Source organism: Vicia villosa, linkage group LG1 (genome assembly GCF_029867415.1).
Source record: "Vicia villosa cultivar HV-30 ecotype Madison, WI linkage group LG1, Vvil1.0, whole genome shotgun sequence".
Taxonomy (NCBI): Eukaryota; Viridiplantae; Streptophyta; class Magnoliopsida; order Fabales; family Fabaceae; genus Vicia; species Vicia villosa.
The window spans coordinates 78509910-78534849 of NC_081180.1; the positions used below are offsets into that span (position 1 = coordinate 78509910).

A 24940-nucleotide genomic window follows, 5' to 3' on the forward strand; every position below is an offset into this window, starting at 1 on the left:
GTATACTTTCGGCAAATATTTTTGTATCGTATCCACAGAGATTGGGTGATATTACCGCCGTTCTATAGTTGTGATCATTTTAAGTTGATAAATAAAAATGAGTTTGGTTTATGTTTGGAATTTATCTCGAATTTTAGAAACAAACTAAGATAGTAAAATACGATTTTCTCAAATAAAAAATGCTTTGCCAAGATTAGTGTTCACTATTCCAAACTCATGCATTCCCTCAAACCATGTATATGAATTCTAATTTCATGAATACCATCTAGTATTGCCTCAATATCATTTATTCCTAAATAATATTGTAATAACTGTTAAACAAAACTTTAGGTAATTTCTTAACCTAAACATGCATCTAACCATCATTATCTAGCAATACAAGTGATAAACAATACATAAATCTATTTCTACAATTTATGTATTGTTTGAATAAACCTCTAAAACAATATTTATATTATCTTTTTCAACAATAATATAAATCAAAGATAAGAGTTCAAAACAAGAGATTCATACTATATTCAATCAAGAAGAGATTCACATACATGAATATTTAAGAGAGATACATAGAGTTATGAGGAATAACTACCTCTAATCTTAGCAAAGAGAGTTGTTTAGTTACTCATCACCATGACAGAAATCTTGCAAAGATATGAAATCCCGTTTTTGCCTTCAACCTAATTCTCTCTACTGTTTTTCTGTAATGGAATAATGTGTCCTCTTAAATATCCCCAAACTAAAGATATATCAAAATTACATTAATTTCCTTTCTAATGAGACAAAAAGAGAAATGATTGTCATCCCTTTTTGCCACCTAATTGACCAATAGAAGTGAATAGCCCCAAAAAGTGCTCTTTTGTTGTCTACCACGCCACCACTTCACATGCCTCCACAAAAGTCAGAATCTTCACTTAAACACGCTGGCAGGATTCGCTCAGTTCGCGACGGCAACAGGAGGACGCGGCGCCAACTGAGCTGACTTGGACATCTCTGATTTTGACTCAATTCGCGGCGCCAACTAGAGGACGCGGCGTGAACTGGCTTGATGATGACTCCTTCCTTGGTTACTTGGCAGCTTCCTTGTGTTATCTCAGCTTGCATCCACTTTGATCAATTCATGATGTAAATTTCTGCAAAACTAGCAATGAAAGTGAAATATCTACTCAAATCACATAACAACGAGAATAACTTCATTTTTGCACTTTGTGTGAGTAAAGCGTGTGATTTGCAATTAAAATTGATTAAAGGGACCAATAAAAGGATATGAAATACACTACAATTTGGTCCCTAACAATGCTCCTTGGAACTATGAGTGATGACTTGTTTGACTGCATCTTGCAGATTATTTAGTCTTGAAGTTTCAGCCATATTCAACCCTTCATTCCCGAACCTTGCCTTTGTTCTATACTACCTTGCCTAGCTAAACTCGAGCTCTCAATCACTACTGCATGATTACTGTCATGTAAGATGCTGCACGGATTACTCTGCTCAAACTAGAATTTATGTACCATTACTATATTTGCACTATCTTAAGAAGTTCTTTAAATTTTTTTCTTCAAATGTTACTGTGCAATATTTTAAGGAACAACTCTTTTATGGGACCACCTGAAGAAATCATAGGCTTAAAAGACTTGGAGATTATTTTAGGGATGGGATTATCATATGAAAAAATTCATGTTTGTTAATTAAGTCATGAATCAACTTAGGAGAGGATCATGAAATGTCAAGTTTGCACTAAAGTATTTGGGTTTCTATAATTGATCTTACATCTTGATTTCCATTGATTATCTTAGAACAAACCATTTGTCTTGAATACTCATAAGTAGGGGTGGAAATAGGCTGGGCTGAGCTAGGCTTTGTCAAGCTCAAGCCTGGTCTGTCCAAAAAACCCAAGCTTAAGTCTCGCATGTAGCCTGTCGTCGGCTTATGTTTAGGACTGAGTCTGGCCTTTTCGAAGGCATGGTTAGCCATTTAACCTACATAAAAGCCTATTTGTTTTAGACATATGTTAATAAGCGATTAAAATAATGTTTAAATAGACTAACTAACTAAAAGACTAAGAGACTAAATATTTGTTTGCATTGAATTATTTTAACTTACCTATTAACATAAATTCTGTGAGACTATTTGTTTAAGAGAACTTATGAAATCAATGTTCATCAAGTGTTTTCATCTTATTTTCACAAGTTCTTCAAGATAACCAAGTTTTATTTATGTATTTTAATTCAAAGTATAAAACATAATATAATGATAATAAAAAATATTCTTATTTATTTAAATAGGCCGGCCTGATAGGCTTAAAAGACTTTTTTTAGAACCTGAGGCCTAGCCTTTTTTTAACTAAATAGGCTTATAAAAAATCCTATGCCTTTTATATTTAAAAAAATGTGTGGTCTGGCCTAAGCCTGTATAGGCTAGCCTGTAGGTCCCTATTATCAGTCTGGCCTATTTCCACCCCTACTCATAAGATACTTAAGCTTCTTTTTCATCTTCATTGATATGGATTATCTTCATCAAAACCAAGTTGTATGGAGAAGTATTTTTTTCACATGCTCCTTAATACTTCCTTGGGAATGAGGTGCATCATTAACCAAATGGCTTCATGCTGCTTACATAAACTAAGTATATCCAGGACCTGCTGTCGAAAGTAAATATGACTACTACTAAGGGAGTTCACACACCTATGGTCAACACTTGCAAACTAAGCAAACATGGCACAAATGATTTGTTTGATCCACTTCTTTATCGTTCAATGTTAGATGAATTAAAGAGGTTAGTTAGAGATTTCGTTCTAACTGTAACAAATTCTTTGATTAAATGAATTATTGGTTACAAATACAACATGAGTTACTTTATATATAGTAACTTCAATTGACCTTACACTCGAGATGACACTTATCAGTCTTAAGGCTAATACTACATGATTCTCCAACTGTTACACTAATCCCCCCCTACAAACTCATGGGGAGGTCACAAACCTGAGTTTAAGCTTCAAAGGCAGAAATTTTATGGAGGCAAGAGGCTTAATTAGCACATCAGCCAATTTTTTACTCAAAATTCATGTATTGTTTACTTACTTTTATTGTTATGAATTGCTTCAATATGAGTAGCTAATTTCCTTTGATTAGGGTTTGTTATATGAACCTGTCGAATCATATGTTTGAATTTTATACTATTTACATATTTTGATTAATCAGTATTGGTAATTTAGTTAAATCTTGTGTTCAATACTTTATATGTGTTGACATGCTCATATATCAAACCTAGAATTGTAGGGATTAGTGACCCTAACCATGTGACTATGAATAAGATTAGCTGTTCAACTTAGTTATGTATTAGAAATAAGAAATTATAAGTTATGAATTAAAGGTTTAATGATCCAAATTGTTTGTTTTAACTTCGAATGGCCTAAGGTATTAGGGAGTTATAGTCTAGAATAATGAGTTATACGCCAAGATATTGAGTATAACAGCTTAGTTAAACCGTTGTAAATTTTGATAAATCAACTTAGGACAAATAGACACCAACATCAACATTGTCTTATAAAGGATTAGAAAGAAAGCCCAATCGCCTTTAATCTGATAAAATTTTCATAATTTTATTTACGCATTTAATATCAATTCAAACCTTGAAAATCTCCCAAATTTATTATTATAGCACATTAATTATTTTGTTAAAGTAAAACAATCCATGTGAATACACACATTTTTAATTACTTGCAAGAAGATTTAGTACACTTGCTAAATATCCATCAATTGTGCAAATGTCTTAGTGTGATAGTAATAAAATCTCTTACCATGATGGTTTTAATTTCTCTTTCTTAAAAAGATTTTGAAACCTACTTAGAGTTGACTTAGGGATAATGTTTGATCAATTCCATCATTTTACATTACTACCTCGTAGTTTTGCATCATACTTTATGACTTTGATCCCTAAGGTTAACTCTCCTCTATAGTTTGAGAGATTTTATACCTATTTATTTGGTGGGATCCCTTTACAAACTGGTGGTTAAAGTGTCGACCATTAGACTAGGGTCAGAGATGGACAAGCTTATCCCCTAATCCGTCGACTTTTCTTAAGGGGAGAGTGTTGGTTGACAGAGTGGTGATTTCTAATCAGGTCGTTGACTTGGCTAAGAAATTTAAGAGATCTTGCCTCATTCTTAAGGTGGATTTTGAGAAATTCCATGATTCAACGAGTTGGAACTTCTTGAAGTATATGTTTATCAAATTCAGGTTTAGTGAGAAGTGGATGTCTTGGATTAAAGCTTGTGTTTTTTAAGGTAATATTGCGGTGCTGGTAAACGGGTGTTCCACTCAAGAGTATCGAACCCACAGAGACCTAATAGTCAAGCTATCGTTTTCTATTGTTACTGTGTTTATCTAAGGCTAATAAAATAAGATTAGAGTTGTGCAAATAAAGTAAATAAAATACTTGAATTAAATTGAGAAGTACAATGTTGGAATATAGATCTTATCAATTCGTTAGTACACTTGGTGTTCGTAAATTAAATCTCTATGGGACAATACTTTCTGCTTTGAAAAGAACTAATTGAACGGGAACTGTCGCTTTTGCGTATTCGTAACCAGATTTTACTCCCTAAATTATATCATTGCATTAAAGAAATAAATTCTACTTAAGTAATTAGACTCTTAACTTGGTTGAAAAGAGATTTTGTTTTGAAAATAATATTTTAAAGGGTTCCCGGTGTTCGCTTCGCCAAACCATACATTAAACTTACAAACGCGTCCGAAAATAGGTTTAAAATTATTTTATTAAAATATTTATCTTCCTAATTAAATGACAAATGGCTTTTGCAGTCTTTATCAATTAATTACTAAGTAACCTTAATCTTTTGTATCAGACGAATTTCAATCTTACCCGACTTATAAAGGGATATACTTTCGTAGAAACCGACATAATTAAGTTTGGAAAAGTTACGGTTATTAAAACCAAAACAAACCTAATAGAGTTTCTCTAAGAACGACCAATTAGAATACTGTTGAATTGACAGTCCTCACGTTCCAACACTTATAAATTAGCTTGACATAATTGTAACAATTAACAAAATATTTGATTTGAAATCAGAATCAAACATGTTAAGCGGTTTGATTAAGATGAAGAACATGCGACTAAAGTAAAAGTGCGGAAAGTAAAGCAGGCAATGATAAAATAAATAAATGCTAAATATAATAAGAACTTGCTCCAACCAGAGGTTTGAATCTGGTACAACGTAAATAACTTCGAGAATGTAAATGGCGCCAAGATTAAATGACTTCAAAGTAAATTTGCTCCGAAATAAAATGCTAAAAATAAAGTGCTCCAAGTTTGTACACAATCAAGTGCTATAACCCTCCGATTTGAAGAGTTAAGGCTTTATAAATGTGAAAATATATGGCTTAAGGTGCTAAGCATGGATCCCCTAAAAAGGAGAAACTAAATGACTATTTATAATGGAAAATAAAACCTAAAAGGGTGGTGGAGTTTGTTGAATTTGTGTGCTACAAAATAAGAGAAAATTGGGGTAGTGGGAATACTTGGTCAGGCCCAATTCAACCGAAGTGTGTTTAAATGTGTGGTGACCGCCACACCTCTATGGCGAACGCCATGCTCTTAAAAGGGGTAAGACTTGGTCTTCTAACTGTTAAGATGTGCTCCACTCATGGTTACCTACATGGTGAACGCCATGGTGGTCGCCTTAAGTGCAGACTACTCCAATTCTTCCATTTTTTGTCCGTTTTACTTTGTTTCTCCGCAAATGACTCATAAATAGCAAAACATATGAAACACACACAAATACCAACATAAAAGAGAAAATGAGTAACAAAATGACAGTAAAACATGCACAGATCGAGTCGAATAAGCAGTGTAATTACGTGTCATCACTTGTCCAGAGTGTTAGTCCGAACTCTTCTTTGGCTTCTCTTATTGAAGATAGTAGGATCTTACCCCTTATCTGGATGAGTTGGGTTTCTTCTAAGATCTTGGTTTTTGTCAACTTTTGCAAGATAGACTTATGACTAGAGAAAATATGTCTAAGAGAGGGGCCATTCTTGATTTTAGTAGGACCTTTTGTCCCTTATGTGGGCATTTGGTTGAGTTAATTTCTCATCTCTATGTTACTTGTGAACTAGTCTTATTTGTGGTATAATATCTTTAAGTGGTTAAGGTGACAGATCCTTATTTCTAATGATCCTAAAGTGTTTTTTAGCCTTTTCTTTCTTTAGGGTGTAGGATTAAGCTTAGGGTGGTTATCTTTTGATTTAACACACAATTGTCTAGTCCATTTGGAAAGGTTGTAATGATGTTATCTTTAAGGTGTCACATAAACAGTGAAAGAGGTGAAGAAAATGAGTTTTTTTTGGTCTGGAAAAAACTTTTGGGTAAATCAAAGGTGAACTTTTGCACCTTCATTAAATGACTTCAGAACCCTATCCTCAACATGCACCTATAATGGATCGAGTGTTTACCTTGACTCTGAGGTGGGTTTTAGTATTTGATTTTTTGGTGCTTGTTCGTTGTTATCTGATATGTTGATGGTGGATCTGATGATTTAAGATCGAACATACTACCAACGAGGTGGATTTTAATAATTCAACTTTTTTCCTGCAAGGACCCTTTTGACGGTCGATTTTGTTGGCAGGTTTAGTTTTGATGTTCGTTGTTCTTTTGATATTCATTTTGATCTTTGTATCTTGGACATGCCTTATGCTTTGTTTTATCTCTATAATACTTTGTTGAATTTTCACCCATATATATATATATATATATATATATATATATATATATATATATATATATATATATATATATATATATATATATATATATATATATAATCATTAAAAATACTATTTCGAATATGTTAATATTAGATTAGTAATGTGCAATCTTTTAAAAAACTTATTGCATTTTTTACTATATGTAAAAAAAACTTTTACCAATGTTACTTTAAAATGGAAGGATTGTTATTTTTTTTGTTGAATTTAGGATTTGTTTGGTAAGACCTCAAAAAGAGCTTTTAGTTTTTAGTTTTTAGCTTTTCAGTTCACATTAATTAAAAACTCTGTTTGGTAACTCTCTTTTAGCTTTTAACTTGTAGCTTTTTTACTAGCTTTTAGCTTTTCTTTCAAAAACTATTTGAAGTAACTTTTGAGCTTGTAGTTTTTAACTTATAACTTTTTCTTCCATTTATATCCTTATTATTTTAACAAAATATATTATAATCCTTATTAATTAAAATATCCTTTTATATCATTTTGTATTTATCAACTAATGAAACATCTAATTTATTAAACACTCTTGTTAACTTATCAACTATCAGTCACCATCTATCAGCTACCAATTAGCAGCTATAAACTAACAATTTTCAACTACCAACTAGTATTAACAAACTGAACCTTAAACTCTAATCATTTCACTTCTACCGGCTACTTAATTTAAATGAGTTTAGCTAGTAATGATCAACAACATAGTCGGTGGAAATTAAAAAATACCCAAATTTCACATCATTATCAATCCATTTGACACTCATGACTATCTATTACAAAATTTTGTCTAGTTATTATCATCAAACAGTAGAGTATTACAAATTCTCTACAGTATCATTTTGTTAATAGAACCTACTGTATTAAATATTCAGTTACGTACATGACATACGGCCCATGTTATTAATCTCTTAATAATTAAAATAGACACTGATGTGCTGCTGATTTTGTACTTGCAGATGGCACTGGTCGGACGGTATTAGGGAACAATAACACCGGCAGACAGTAATGTAATGATTATCCTCTTATGCTTCTTCTTTTGAACCGTTAGAGACATCATATATGCGATGCATGTTTCCTCTCATCATTAGAAAACCATACCAGCCTCAAAGACATTGAAAATTAGTAATAAGTTAGAGACAAGAGCTAACAGAAACCAAATCAGTCAATTTTCCTAAAGAATATCGGGCACACTAGAAAACCATACCTCAAATTGATATCAAAATTACATAATAATTTATAGGGTAAAGCCGTTAGAAAATACGTTAAGAATTAAATAAAAAAATTATTTTAGAAATTGTGTATTAAATTTATTAAAAACATATAATTTAATATTTTTTTCCAAAACAAATTTTCTATTTATAAGTTTCTTAACCTGTGTTATTTGAGCATATTTTAACATTACTCTAATTTATAAATACATTTGTATTTATGGTCTCTGATTAAACTTAAATATATATATATATATATATATATATATATATATATATATATATATATATATATATATATTACTCCATTTGCTTCTTCAGTGCCATTGATAACACTGTGGCATTTTCACCCATTTTCTATTATCAAAGCACGCAGACCAAAAGGATACCAAGTTGGATCACCATGACATTGCTATGACATTGCTGTTGGGAGAGAATATGGAGATAAAACAGTTTAGAAAGGGGGTTGAGTAGACCAATCCCCTTTTAAGCGTGTTTCAAAAACAATTATTTTTACGAAATCAGAGTTAAAAACGTGGAAGCAAAATATAATGAGCAGAAGCAAAAACATAGCAGATGGATTTAAAAACTATGTTTCCTTATTATCATAGGAGCGATGATTCAATCAATATAATCAATACCTGGGAATTTGAAGTTGCTTTGAGAAGCAACTTAAATCCAACAACTTAGAAATGATACATTCATAATTCAAGGAGTGAATGTTCAACGAATTAAATGTATCACAGACCTAGTTTTATATGATAAAACACTATAAGCAAGATCTAATTCTAGATGACATTCTGATGATGAACAATACCTAACACACATGATAATACGTATAAACTTAAAATAGATAAGGAGATAAAAATGTACATTCGGTATATAGTGGTTCGACAATTCGTCCTCGATGATTTTCACCATCGAAAATGGTAATATATTCCATTATTTTTAAAGTTAAAGATACAAGTATTTTGGTACAATGAATTATTATCAATTGAAACACTAACAAACCAATTATTTAGCCAATACAGATCTAAAACAATAATCTCTTTTGTTGATGCAGATTACTCAACTTCTAATACTCAAGATCCTCAATGATCTTGATCCAACAAACTTGATAACCACAATAATCCTGCTTCAATTTTCAATTCTGCAGCACCCTTGACTCATATCTGACGAAAATTTGTCTAAGCGATTGCTCTACCAATGAATGAAGACAACTCTCAACTTTGTTCAACGACAACCTTTACTCAGATCCACCAAATTCTTCTTTGAAGTATGGAGAAAACTCTTCTCTTTCTTGATTAGCACCAATAAAAAATGTGAACAAGAAACGATCATTTATCTTGATACAAACAACAAAACTTCACACAAAAAAAATTAAATTCCCTAATGTACCTTAATCTACCTCTCACACTCAAATCTTTAGAGTTGAGCACCAAAATTATTGTTTTTTTGGTATAAGGTTGAAGATGATAAATAATATCTAAAGGATCTTACACATCACAACTACAAATTTCTCACACTCTCAACATTATAGAAAGTTTTTCACAAGGTTGAATCATAGAGATATTGTGTTTGTTAATGAAGAAAACTTTTCATGATTTTTCTTAAGGTACTTGATAAAGAAAGATTGGATTCTTGATGAAATTTATGCGTTCTTAAAATAGAAAGATTCAATAGCTTATCAAAATAATTTCTCTTTTCTTAAGATCACTTGATATTTCATATGATTACACATGATATCACCTGTGATCATCAAAATTACATCATTTGAAAAGAGACAAACAAAAATGATTTAAATAAGTGCTAGAGATAAGACACAAAAAATGGATAAATAACAATGTGATTCGAGTCAAATCATGAGTTTTGTGATTTGGATCAAAGAAAAAATGAGATGAATCAAAGGTAGTAAAATGAAAAGTTTGTTATTTGTGATTTGAATTATGTCTGGTTGTGTGATTCAAACAAATAAACTGTGATTCGAATCACACTTAATTTTAAAGAAAATTTGACGACCATGATTCGAATCAATATCCCTATGATTCAAGTCAAGAAGTATTATGATTCGAATCACATACTTCTCTAATTCAAATCAGACTAGCAGAGGCAAATTTTTCACTTTCAAGCAGGTCTTTTATTCGAATCACAATTTGTCTGATTCAAATCAAGCCTTTCGAAAACCTATTTAAGACATCTAACTAGTGATTCAAGTAATACTCAATATTTTGACTTATATTAAATTGCAACAAGTTTAAAACACATTTTTATAGGTCCAATTCTAATTGAATAAATGGAGAGGTATTTCAAGGTACATGTCTAACAAATGAAGAATAAGATTAAAATCAAATTATATACACAGAGATAATTTTTTTTTGACAAAACATCAAAATAAACGATACCGACTGCAATGCAATTTCAAGGGAAACATGAATCATTGCAATTCAAAGCTGTCTTAAGAACCTGGATTGCAGTTGGGCTATTTTTAGTATCTCCTTACACCATTTAATTGTTTCTTTTTCTAATTTTTCTACTTATATACTAAATCAAATCATTACATTAACCATAACTATGAGCTTCATGTTAGAACTTGTGTAATATAGGGACATATGGATGTATTACAATTTAATTACATTTCAAATTCCATGCTACAAAATCATAATATATAAATCAAGAAAATTTTGGCAACAGAATGAACTAACATTACAGTGCTGAGAATTCCAAGAACTAAAATCCAAAATCCCAATGACCCAAATAAAAACATCAATATATATATATATATATATATATATATATATATATATATATATATATATATATATATATATATATATATATATATATATATATATATATATATATATATATATATATATATATATATATATATATATATAGGGGACGACTCAAGTGAGAACACTTGGTTATTATGAGAAATGAGAACAATGAATCACGACCATCAAATTTTGATTTTGTTGATTTTAATGGACTTGATTTGTTTCTCTTTCTATATTAATTTAAAATAAATATTAAGGGTCATAGAAAGAGAAATCAATCCAGTCCATTAAAATCAACAAAATCAAAATTTAATGGTGGTGATTCATTGTTCTCATTTCTCATAATAACCAAGTGTTCTCACTTGAGTAATCCCCTATATATATATATATATATATATATATATATATATATATATATATATATATATATATATATATATATATATATATATATATATATATTTGCAAGTTTAACAAAGTAAGGAAAACCATCTTCAGTCCTCAAGGCCTGGTCACCACCACTACAAAATGCATTGGTTCCCTACACACCAATATGTAATTAAAATCAATCAATTCTATACTACGGATCACTGGTTTCTGAGTGACAAACTACAAGGGAAAATCACAATTGTATGTTAATAGTAAACATTTTGAAAATTGAACCGGACATTAAATTGATCAGATCTATTATTGGTTATGTTAACCGATTTAAACCACTTGAACCAGGACGAAACTGCAATCAAATGTATGTAGCTGAACATATATGCATATATACCTTTCTAGTGAGAATGATGACACCAACAGAAGGATCATCTCTAGCGTAATTGAAAGCGCAAATTAGCTCCTTAACCAAGTCTTATTCAAGTAGCATCTACGAAGCAGAAGGTGACTTAGCAAATGAAGCCAATCAATAGCTTCAACTTGCTCTTCAATAGGCCGAACCTCCACTCCCATTATTCCAGATGATGTTAAGTCTCAAAATGCCCATTTTGAGACTGTACATAGCCATTGTGAGCATGTGACAATGAAAGTATGAAACCAAAGGAATTTTTAATGCTTCAATAGTCATGAACTCAATCTTCTGCATTGTAAAAGCTAGAATTTTTCTACAATAAATGTAATAAGTCTTGAAACTTCATTTTCCATCAAAGATCTGGATTTGTTGCACTACTTTCTAGGTGTTGAAGTTATTTCATGTTCCACAGGCTTATTCCTCCACCAATACAAATACGATGCATAACTTCTTGAAAGAACCAAAATAATTTACAGCACAAGAATAAGTAGATCTCATAGATAGGAGAACAGGAAAAACTAATACTAAAACAACACCTCAATATCCATAAAAAAATTCATAAAGAACACACATATTATAATTAGTTTTCAAGTTCTTTCAATTTTATTTTATTGGAAGGAGTTTGAGGAGACGGGGAAGCGACATGAATTTAACACATAAATATCAAATTATGATACTTGGACTAGTTCTCATTATGTTGCAAGAGAAATAACTAACTATATAAACAAGATTTGCCCCATACCGAACTTAAAACATGCAGACTTCATTAATATTATATACTTTTGCTGCCATAAGTGGTAACTGAGCGCCCCCAATATATTATAAATTCTAATAAATTTAGCTATAACTATCCCAAAACCCTAAGCAACATAAAATTTATGAAATTATTCTTTATTCCAAAATATCGAAATATTTGCTATTAGTCTATTAATTTTTTTCCCCAATTTTTCATTTTTTTGTATTTCTATTAATATCATCTTCATTAACAGTTTTAAACTGAATTCTGATTTTAATAAATTTATATAATATCAAAATCTATAATATCACAACAATATATCTCTCTTCTTATTTCTCTCCCTCTCTTATTTACATGTTTTTTCTTACTATCTCATCGTTCGCTCTTCTCTCTTTACTCCCCGTTTATTTCTTCTTCATTCTCTGTCATTTTATCATTCATAAATATCTCATCTTTTTTTGTATCCCTATTCTTTCAGAAATAAAATTTCATCAATTTTTGTTGCTAACTTTTATAGATATGAGACAATAGACAATATTTGGCTACAAATCTATTTTTTCTTCAAACCAATTGGTTCAAAATTTTCCAGAATCTCTGTTTTTGCGACTCTTTTTATAAATCTACATATCTCTCTTGAGTTTTTAATGTTAGTGGTTGAGTTTATATGTTTCTGAAGTAATTTTTTTTCTTGGATTTAGTTTGTGTTATTCTTATTTTGATTATCAGATCTTAACGCATTTTTAAGGTTGCATTTTTTAAAATTACAAATCACATATTTATTGATTTTACTACAAGTTCATTGATACCATTTTGTTTGTTTAGGATGTTCCCAAAAAAATTTAACCAAAAATATGTTTTATTTTCTTTTATATTATTTTTTATGATGAATAACTTTATGATAGTTTAATCGACAGTGTTTCAGGTTAAATATTTGTTATGAAAGAAAAAGAAGAACATTAATGACCTCTCATATTAAACTTTTAGAAAATTTATTAAAAATTTTGGTTCAATGTATTTATTTATGCAGAGCCTAAAAGTTATTTAAGTTAATTGATTGGGTATGTAAACAAGAAACTTTTATTTTGTTTTATTTATTCTTGTTGACTATATGACTTTTGTATATTATCTGTTCTTAGAATTTTTTTTATATAATATGACGTTATTTGACTATTTAATATTTTTCTCTCATAATAATTTTCTTATATACATCTACGGAAATGTTTGATAGAGTTTGAAAATAGAGTGTTCTATAAATGCATCTATGGAACTTGGGATTTTCTCAATTAATTGAGAAATTAATTTGAGATTTTCCCAATTAATTGAGAAATTAATTTGGAATTTTCCCAATTAATTAATTTGTAACTTAATTTGGGATTTTCCCAATTAATTGGGAAAATCCCAATTTTCACTATGTTTTAACGATTAGTAATCAAACATAATTAATTTGGGATTTTCTCAATTAATTGGGAAAATCTCTAATTAAATTATAAATTAATTGAGAAAATCTCAAATTTTCAATTAACTGGAAAAAATCTTACGTAGTTACACCTACGGAAAAGTTTGATTAATTGAGAAAATTCCAAATTCTCAATTAATTGGAAAAAATCTTCCGTAGTTACATCTACAGAAAGGTTTGATAGGGTTTGACAATAGAGTGTTCCGTAGATGCATCTACGGAACTTGTGATTTTCTCAATTAATTGGGAAAATCCCAAGATTCACTATGTTTTATACGCTTCCGTAGATGCATCTACGGAAGGAATCAAATCTTTTCAAAATATGGGGTGCTTCCGGAGATCCATCTACGGAAGCTGGGGGAAAAATGGAAATTCCTGTGGTGTGTAAGAGATCCATGGGGTTGGTTGAGAAATTTTCACTTTTAATACCAGGATGAGATTCAGTCTATTTTGGTTTTAATGTCGGGAGTACCAGTCAATCCTTATAATTCTTCCTTATACTATACAATCTCATACATGCACAGCCTCGGGATCCCTCTCCTTCCATTGTAAAATCGGTAACCACTCCTCGCCCTCTTCGGCCTTGGGATGTCTCATTTTCATGCCTCGTGCACCGACAACCACTCCCCACCCTCGTTGGCCTCGGGTGTTACAAATTAGAAGAAATTCGAGGACGAATTTCAATTTATCGGGGGGAGGATGTAATACCCCCACTTAATTCCAAGAAGATTGATGCCTTAAGTTACTAGTCAGGTAAGAAGGGCATTTTTGGGAAAGGAGGACTTGGCTTGATCTTGTGAAGTAACATCCTTGCATGTTCGAAAAGGTTCAAAGATTCTTGAAGTGGAAGTAACAAGAGTCACCATTGAAGGAAGAAATGAGCTCTCATCGACATCATCACCTTCTTAATCTCTCCATCTCAGAATATTCACAAGGTGAGTTCCATAGTTAGATGCTTGGATAGGAAAAGGGAATGAATTGCATGTAATGGGTAGTAAGAAGATTCTCCTGAAACTATCAGTGATGTGTTACATGCTTGATTAATAGATGGAAATTTGTGTTCTTGTGATGTCATTATATGTTTTAAATACTGATATGTGTTGGGGAAAATAGGGGATGAATTGGTACGCAAAAGAGGTGTTAGAACTTTAATTTTCGTGAAAGCTATTGTCATATTTGCCTAGCGAATTCTGGCTCGCTTAGCAAAATCAACAGGCTGAACCAAAACTGTATTTCTACTAAAATGAGTGTATCTTGAGTTTTATAACTCGACACAGAGCACTATCAAAAGCGTTGGAAAGCCTATCCAATGCTCTATCTCATGATGGAATAATGTCATGCTTATATGACTAAATGAAATATGTGATAAGCTTATGATTTAGTTCTTATTAAATGCTAAATTGGAAATCGCCCTACTGACGCGTAATTGGGACCTTATCTCTGTGATAACCTTCTAAATTGATGCAAGGATGCTTCTATATGCATGAATATGGACCTATGGGAATGGTTGGAGGATGCATGTTAGGGCCATTAAGTTTTGATAATTTAGAAGTTTTGGCTTTTGTGAGTTGCAGAAGTTTCGCCTAGCGAAATATATTTCGTTTAGTGAAGTTACCCACTTCCAGAACTGAGTTATTTCTGCCAGAGTTCACTAGGACCTCGCTAGGTATCGCTTAGGGAACCTGACTAGGCAGAATTTTTTATTTCCATTCCTTTGAGTGTAGTTTTGTTCCGTGAAGCGAATGAAACGCCTATCCTTGATATAGATTTCATGACCAATATGACGTGATCACTTATTATGCCTCTCTTATGTATATATATGCTTAATGTACTCCACCATGGCTGATAAATGACATGGCACAATCACATGTTTGTCTATTCCCGTTTGTTTTGGTTAAATGTTCGGAGACGTGTTGCTTGATTATGGCTTGTTGTGTATGTGATGTTGATCACTTGCTTTTTGTTCGTTTAGGTTAAACGTTCGAATATGATTGGTTGTTCATTGGGTTGAAGTAGGCCTAAACCTGAGGTGTAAATCACTAGGGGGTTCACCGGACTATAGAACAATGTGCTTGTGAGGGTCTGATAGGGTGTTTGCCGTTAACACATCTGCTTTGTAAAATGAGAACTACCATTAAAATGAGAACTTTGTAAAATGAGAACTGAGAACTTTTAATAATAACCATTGAATTTAAATTAATGGCTCAAATTTACCTCATATCTTAAAATATTTAATTAATGTTTAAGTGAACAAGATATTTATGTCATATGTATTTAACATATGAGGTAAATCTGAGCCATTAATTTAAATTCAATGGTTATTATTAAAAATTCTCAGTTCTCATTTGATACGCCCTCATATATATATATATATATATATATATATATATATATATATATATATATATATATATATATATATATATATATATATATCGTGAAAAACGAGAACTACCATTATCAACCATTAGATTTAACTAGTAACAAACCCGTGCGTTCGCACGGGTTCTGGTACGGGACGCGCATTTGTTTAAGATGTATATTTTTAAAGAAAAATATCTGTTTATCCGTGAAAAAAATAATAATTAAATGTATAATTAATAAAAATATATTTTGAGAAGTAACTTCATGTTCCATTAATAATAAATATTTTGATCAATAACTTCATATTCCCGTGTACAAATATTATTTTGATCAATTACTTCATGTCCCCGTGTATCCAGAAAATTAAAACAAACAACAATTCTAAACCAATAACTTGCAGCATAAACCGAAGCTCATCTGTATAATGGAAGCGAGCCAAATATTGGAATATATATCATTCGCAATTAGCAATCAATTTCTTGATACATACCTCTACGTATCCATCTCCAAAGTTGATGCCATTTCCATATCTCTGTGAGAGATATGACGATTTAGTGATGTTGAGTTGGACTATGGTGTGAGAGAACCCATTAGAGTGGAAAGAGCAACGCTCTCTTTTAACGTGTTGTCGACCTTTAAATGATTTACACTGAATTCCTTGACATCCTTATTCTTCTTAGCTCTGCTTTTATCAAATTTTAAAAGACGTGATAAGGCTCGGTATATCTATCAAATTTGAAATACTTCAAGGAAATTATATAATTCCTGGATAATTTCTTTGAGCCATATTATTGCCAAAAGATTACAACATCAATAATTAAATGTGCTGATTCAATTGCTTTCATGGAAGCCGTGAAAAACTCCTTATCTACATATTATACACATACATAAAGCATTGTCAAGGATCATCGATAGGCAAAATTACAGTTCTTCACCTCAACTAATGGGAGGAACTTTATAACTCAGGAAACCAGTTGTTTCCATCCTGTAACGAAATCACAATTTCAGATAAAGTTGAAAATTGTTTGTCAATCAGGTTTAGCCATTTTAGATTTACCTATTCAAAGCTTTTATTGCTAAGCGATATAAATACACCTCTGGGGACTGACATCTTCTATGTCAAAAAATGGTCAATCAAGTGATGTATAACATCTGCACCTTCTATACGTGAGATTCGAACTTTAACCTTTAAATAGCAAGAAAAGAAGGAGGAATAACATTGGCAGGTAAGGCGATGTATTCAAATAAATAATATCAGTGACTAAATATTTTACACAATAGCAATGGCAGAGCAAGACACAAACCTGAATTACACTATGAGCAGCAAATCTCTGGAAGCTAACATCTACTTTTTCCCATGACACACAAGACAAGCCTGTTACCAGCTCCTCTGCAAGTGTTTATTCGGGTTAGAATTCTTACATTTTGAAGACAACACAAAGAAATAGGACTCTTTTGTCCGATATCAAGTACATGTAGTTCCAGAAGGCAAGATCAACACAACAATAGCAATCAAATCTTATCCCCAATTAAGTAAGGTATTAAGTAAGGTCTCCTATGAGTGGATCAATTAACACAATAGGGTTCTATAAAAAACCAGATTTAGTAGATGGGTACAGCCATTTTGAGTAAAAACTATTTTGATGGTGTCTCTTAATATAGCCACTTTTGAGTAAAATGTACACCACGGTAACTGCAGATAAAGTGAACGTCAGTTTACATTTGTTTTGAGAAAAATATGGAGATACCTTCTATCTTGTCAGAGCCGATATCTACCGTTAAGTCACACTGCTCAGTATCACAAGCCTTGCAATGCTCTTCATGTACAAGAACAGATTTAACATTGCAGAAAGAAAAATACTTGAAGAATATAAGATCACACAAGCATGAAATATGAAAAATATAAAGAAAATGAGTAAATTAACATTTCAATGTTACACAAAAACCTTAAAGTTAAATGCATACCTGATGAGATCTAAACATTCAGAAAAACCGAAACTTTAAGATGGATATGAAGTTGTCGTGTCTGTACAACAAAATGTTTTTAACGTCAAGAGATTAAGGAAAAAAAATAAACCATATCAGAACTGCAGCCCTGCATAAAGCTCAACCGAAACGAATAACAAACTGGTTCCCGAAGAAACAGGCTGCATCACCGACTCAAACCGCCACTTCCCACAAAATTCTGCTAACCAATCTGCATAACCACCACAAAAAGTTCCTGCAGAAAACAAAACTAAACAAAAACCAAAAGTCGGTTCAGCCAAAGTAAATAGTCTTTGTACCAAGATTCATAACACAACAATCTAACAATGAAGATTATAGAACAACAAAACATTGGTTGGAACTTGAAACATACCATATTGGAAAAGAACTTGCGACCGAGATCTCCTGAAACCCTAATCCCGTGGAAGGGTCGGATCTGGAAAAAAAGTCATGTTAATGAGAATTGACAATGGATAAGGTCAAAAATCATCAAAAAAACAGCTACAGAGCAAAAACAACCAAAACCCTAGTTCATCATTTTCCCAATTTTACAAACCCTTCAGAAATTATCAGAAGAACATTGTTCATCAAACATCAAAACCTCAAACACAGATAAATCCCAATATTCATAAAAAACCTAAACAATTTGTTCATCATTTCCCTTAAAATCAAAACCCTTCAGAATCGTGAGAGAGGAAGAGAGATCAAGAACAAAAACCAGAAATACCTCACCCGAGATTCAGATTCGTAGCTTTCGTCATCATCTTCATAGATCTTCAACCAACTCAACTCATTCATCTAAAATCGTTCAACATCGTTCATCACGAACCCAACAACATCAACATCACCATCATCGTGTTCATCATCGTCCTCAGCGCTCAACAGAACAAACCGTGTCAGGAAAGAATACAAATTGCATATGTAGGAAGAAGGAAGAAGGAAGAGGGAGAAGGAGGAAGAAGAGAGAAAGTGAAGGAAAGGACGAGAGAGAGAGGGAAAGAGAAAGAGGAATGCAGAAGGAAGAAAGATAATAGAGGGAAAGAGAAAGACAAAGAGAGAGTGAGAGAAAGTCAATATTTTTTGAAATTCAAATTAAAGTAACATTGAAAGAAAACAAAATTTGAAAAGAAATTGAATTTGGACCAAGTGACATCATCAATCCATTCCAACCTATTTATCAAAGACAAAAAACACCAACCATGTAATTGAAATAGAATTATATGACATCAATAGTTGGAAAAAGTATTATTTGGACACAAAATACCCTTATTTTCATTAGGTGGCAGCCAAAGAGAAAAGGGCAAAAATGTTTTTTCCAGAACAATTTCCTTTCTTATATTATAGATTAACGTTTCAAAATTGAAAATTCCATATAAAAAGTACCTTATTGAATTTTTTCTGTTACACTGAATATTTAAACCTTCCATGAAAAGACATTGTTACCTAAAATATTTTTATTGGAATTATTAAATTTTTATTAAAAAATTCGTCACAGTCATACTTAATTTTGTTTAGGATATAATCATAAAATTTAATACAAATGTAATTTGTATTTTTGTTTAAAATTTAAATCATCTAAACGAGAAATATTTCATTCACATTATATTTTAAGAATAAAAATATCTGTTTTATTTTAAGAATTATGATAACCAATTATATTCTTTTTTATAAATTATTCAACATAAAATACTTTTATCGATATTTTTTGTTTTCTAATTAATATAAAAATATTTAATGTTATTGTATAAAAAAAGAAAATTTAATAAATTAATATGACTATATAATAATTAAAATTATTAATATAATTATAGAATAAAATTATACAATACCAGTAAATATTTTGATTATTATATAGTTATATTAGTTTTTATATTAATATATAATTATTTTAATGATTTGATCAATATAAAGTTGTATTAATTTTTTTGTTTGAATACTATATAGCAGTAGAATATATTTTTATGGAATTAATATAGAGTTATATTAAGGGTTTTAATTAAGATGTTAATTTTTTATACAATGATAATAAATATAATTTAATTATAAAACAAAAAAAACTATAGATGAAATTAGTTTATGTTTTAAAATATAAAATTAATTTAATAAAAAATATTTGTTGCATCTTAAGAATAATAATAACCAATTAAACTATATTTATTGTTATTGAATAAAAAAATAGTAATGAATTATTATTTAAAATCAGTAATATAATTATATATTAATCTAAAAACTATTTTCATAGGTTTCAATTGATGTATTAATTAATTTGTTGGTACAATAATAATAAATATTTGTGTATTAATAAAAAATAAAAAAATACTTTCAATAAAATTATTTTATGTTAATATGGGTTAAAAAAATAAAATTATTTTATGCTAACATAAAAAATATATTTTCTTAAAATATAACATGAATTAAATTTTGGCATACACTAAATAAGTTATAAAGAAAGAGGACCATGAAAACAGAAATTAATCTAGTCAATTAATTTTAATGGATAAAAAATTAATGGTTATGATTAATTGTTCTCGTTTCTCACGTAGATATTAGTTTTCACTGGATACGTCCCATATATATATATATATATATATATATATATATATATATATATATATATATATATATATATATATATATATAGTGAGAATGAATAAGTTATATGAGAATGTGAGAATAAATAAGAACCATTAGATATATATATATATATATATATTTATATATATATATATATATATATATATATATATATATATATATATATATATATATATATATATATATATATATATATATATAGGGCATATCATATGAGAATGTGAAAATGAATCTCAACCATTGGATTTTAAAATAAATGGTGGAGATTATGGGTGAATATTTTTTTTCTCTCTCCTACATCATTTATTTCTCTTGATGAATCAAACCATCACAAATTGGTTTGATGTTAACATTAATGTATTAACATTATCTCTCTTGATGAATCTAAAGGTTGATATTTATTCTTCTCATCTCTCATTTAAAAATGCTCTCACTTGATATGCTCCCTATATATATATATATATACATATATATATATATATGTATATATATATATATATATGTATATATATATATATATATGTATATATATATATATATATGTATATATATATATATATATATATATATATATATATATATATATATATATATATATATATATATATATATATATATATATATATATATATATATATATATATATATATATATATATATATATATATATATGAAGCATATTAAATGAGAGATGAGATGAAGAAATATCAACCGTTGGATTCATCAAGAGAGTAAAATTAATAGCTCCTAAATAATTTATAATAACTCCTAAATATTATTGTGCATCAGATTACTTAGTGAGCACAGTTATAAAAATCAAAATTTGAAAACAATAATTTATAATAACTCTTAAATAATTTATAAATTTCTTACAATTTAGAGAAATGACTCTTCATAATTTCTCTTACCATAATATTCGCAACTTATATAATTATTAATATGAAATATTTTACAAATGACTATATTATTTTGTCAATTAGTTGTTTTTTCTCCTCCCTCATTCTTACACTTTTTGATTTTCTCAAACTCTCTCAACCTCAAAATTCAATCTTCCACCAAACTTTATTGTTTTCTCTCGAGTTCAATAGAGAATATCCACATCAACGATCAACACACTCCAACTTGTTCAAAGCTCAATATAATCGGTAAGTTTTTGAGTTTCCAAGTTATTTTCGAGTATTTCCCGTAATAGTGTTAGAATACAATTTTTAGGTGTAGAAATCATTATATACTTTTACAAACATAGTTTACAGACAATGTAAGTATTTTTTGATGTGTAAAACGGACAATCAAACCACCACAAATTGGGTTTTGAATTGCAGGAACAGTAACAGACGCCATTGTTGCATTTTGAAGCTTCAGAACGTTTCGTAGGTGCATCTACGGAAAAATGAAATGTTAGGGTAGTTTCGTAGATGCAGCTCTGGAACAAACTCAATTTTTTAAAATGCTTGGCGCTTCCGTAGCTGTATCTGATTTGACTTTATTTGTAATACAATGCAGACATTATGGATGACGAGGCAAATTGGCTTATATCTGGGAGGGTTGCACAACAAGCCTCCGTTTGACGTGCACGGAGTCAGAAAGTCTCACAGGTAGCTGATACGCCTGAGGTGCCTGAGGATTATCCATGGGTCCTTCGAATTTATCCCTGTTGATAGGGTACGCTGATCATACCGCCAAACTTGTCTGGAACAGGGAGATAAGGTAACATTGCTGAGACTTATTACTTTTTTCTCCTCAGTTGAAATTTATTATTTATATCTTTGCTTGTTATTAACAGTATTTTCTTTGGAATTTTTCAAGATAGGGCTTCCTAGAAGTTTTATAACCACAGGCAGAAGATTTTATCTCTGCAGCAGCCTACGGAGCCGTAGTTCCAAGATGTCCTCAAAGCATCTGGACTGAAAGACCTGTGTTAGATCGGGTACTCCACTATACAAAACATGATGCCTCCTGCATATACAAATTCGGGGTACCCTCCTTAGTCACGGTAGGATGACGAAGGAAGAAGCGAGAGAGATTCTGATTGAGGAGCTCGGGGCTGATCCACTCGAGGCGCTTAAGGAGGTGGAGAACACCCGCGGCGCACACGTTAGGTTTTCCTTCTTCACGCGGAGATATGATGAGGAACTACTAATGGCATCACAGGTTGTTGTTGACCCAATTAAGGTGGAGATACACAGACAACGTGTGCTTAAGTGTTACTTCCTATTTTTGGTTGACACTTAGTTATTTGTGGACACGAGCTCCACGGATACAGATGTCGCTTACCTGAGGTATATTTTTAGATCTAGCTGGATCCGTGAGTACAACTGGAGGGGCGACAATGCTGACGTACAACTACTCGAGACTCGGAGAGGGATGGCCGTGGAAGATCAGGACTGTTGCAGGCAGCTGTTCAGTCTTAGTGGTTACAGTCTTATATCCTATACTTTTTCTCAAACTTGTTCATTCTATATTGGTGATATTGTTTGATCACCGTGTTTTTTATTTTTATTTCAGAGTTGGATATTATAGCACTTCTCGATGATTATTAGATGGGGAGAGGTGGATGGCTACACCGAGGCCATGCCACATGCTCGTGCCTTCATTCCCCTCAAAGGGAACTAGGTGGAGGAGCCTTACAGATACTACCTAGACCGCATGGATGCCGAGGACACCCTATACGGATGTTACGCTGGTCACGGTTGTAACGCCCGGAAAAATAATTATTTTCTTAATTTAGACATTTGTGATGTTTTCTGAAATTTTTGCATTTTGGGGCGTTTTAGTCGGTATTAGTTCGGGATAGCGGATCGATATTTAATCGGAGATTTTAACATTTTTAGTATTAGAAATATTAATGAGTTAATATTTAGCGTTTTGGGAATTTTCTGAGTAATTAAGTTTAGACCGGAAATGTGAGACACTGAGTAATAAGTCGGTATATTAAAATAATTGGATTTTATTTTAATGAAGTTTTACTGGAAGTATTATTTTTATATTAAGTGTGGAAATAATATTGGGCTTAATTAATGACATCTCTAAGTACTAAGGGGTATATTTTGTTAGACCCATTTATATATTAAATGATTAATATAGTCTATTTTTTTAAAATAGAAGTAGTGTTGTCTTAAAGAGAGAAGAAGAGAAAAACTGAGGAAAGAAGAGGAGAGAAAGAAAAGAGGGGTTAGGGTTTGAAGAGGAGACCCAAAGTGTTGCTCAAAAGTGTCATTCTTCTCCATTTTTTCCATTGAAACTTCTTAGAGCTGCACTCAATCCATGGTAAGGGGGATTCTTTCTACCTAAATAGGAATTTGATGAATTTTATGTGGATTTAGGGTATAAATTAGTCATTGTTCGGTGTTAATTGATTTTCCAGTCTCTGTTGCAATTGTTGTGTGCTATATTTATTTGTGTGTTGTTCCATTTAAACCATGTTAATTTCTTTCCTGCTATGAAACACATATATAATGGAATTGGAAACACCCACTTAAGCCAAATGTGGTTGTTTGTATAGTGACATTTTGTTTTTGTTCACACTTATGTTCTATTAATCATTCTCATGTTTTTCTACAATTACTTAATGTAATATATACATAATATATAATGAATATTTTACTTTACTGTTATTGCAGCAAAAACTAAAGCTTGTGTTGTTTCTATTCTCATACTTCTATTTTATATATATAACAAGTAGTATGGGAAATGAAAAACACCACACTTAGACCATAGGAATTTGTTTTCCCCATGCTACTGTGCGGTGACCATGTTTAATTTGTTGTTCTGTTAATTGTGTCCTGTTTCATTCCATATTTTCATATTATTATTTGAGAAGTATATAATGGTAGGATATTAATAGAAATGAAACATAAATATTAGACGATGTATAATGGTATAGATAATAGAAACAATAGAGAAATGAATTGTGAACAGCAACTTTAGTGGAGGAATAAAATGCCTTGAAAATAATAGTATGCTAGAATTGGAAATAAAATAGTGATTTAAATTAATATAGTGGGATAGTAATTGGGGATTAAATTAATAGTTGTGATAAATTGTTAGTAGCAAGATGTTGAAAAAGTTGGAAATTGTTCCGTTTGGTCGAATTAGCCGAATTAAGCGGTATAATTAGTTGTTCGGAATTTAATGAAAATTTATATGGCAATTAAGTTTAATTAGTAGATAAGTGTGGTTAATTTATTTTGTTGAAAACATGTTGGATAATAGTTAATATCATATTTAGTTAATTGAGATAATACTTAGGAGTTGGTTG

The 24940-nt window shown here is 30.7% G+C and overlaps 1 long non-coding RNA gene across 4 annotated transcripts; it reads right to left on the reverse strand.

Moving 5' to 3' along the window:
• Positions 1-16593: 16593 nt before the first annotated feature.
• LOC131643039 (uncharacterized) lies at positions 16594-19171 on the reverse strand. 4 transcript variants are annotated; one of them, XR_009296120.1, is made up of 7 exons: positions 18820-19168; positions 18461-18523; positions 18067-18337; positions 17850-17918; positions 17406-17491; positions 17159-17287; positions 16594-17086 (listed from the first exon to the last, which is right to left on the reverse strand). It is a non-coding gene; the product is annotated as an uncharacterized LOC131643039 (long non-coding RNA). The 4 variants fall into 4 exon arrangements; XR_009296118.1 differs by having other exon boundaries at positions 17850-18337; XR_009296117.1 differs by having other exon boundaries at positions 17406-18337; positions 18820-19171.
• Positions 19172-24940: the final 5769 nt, after the last annotated feature.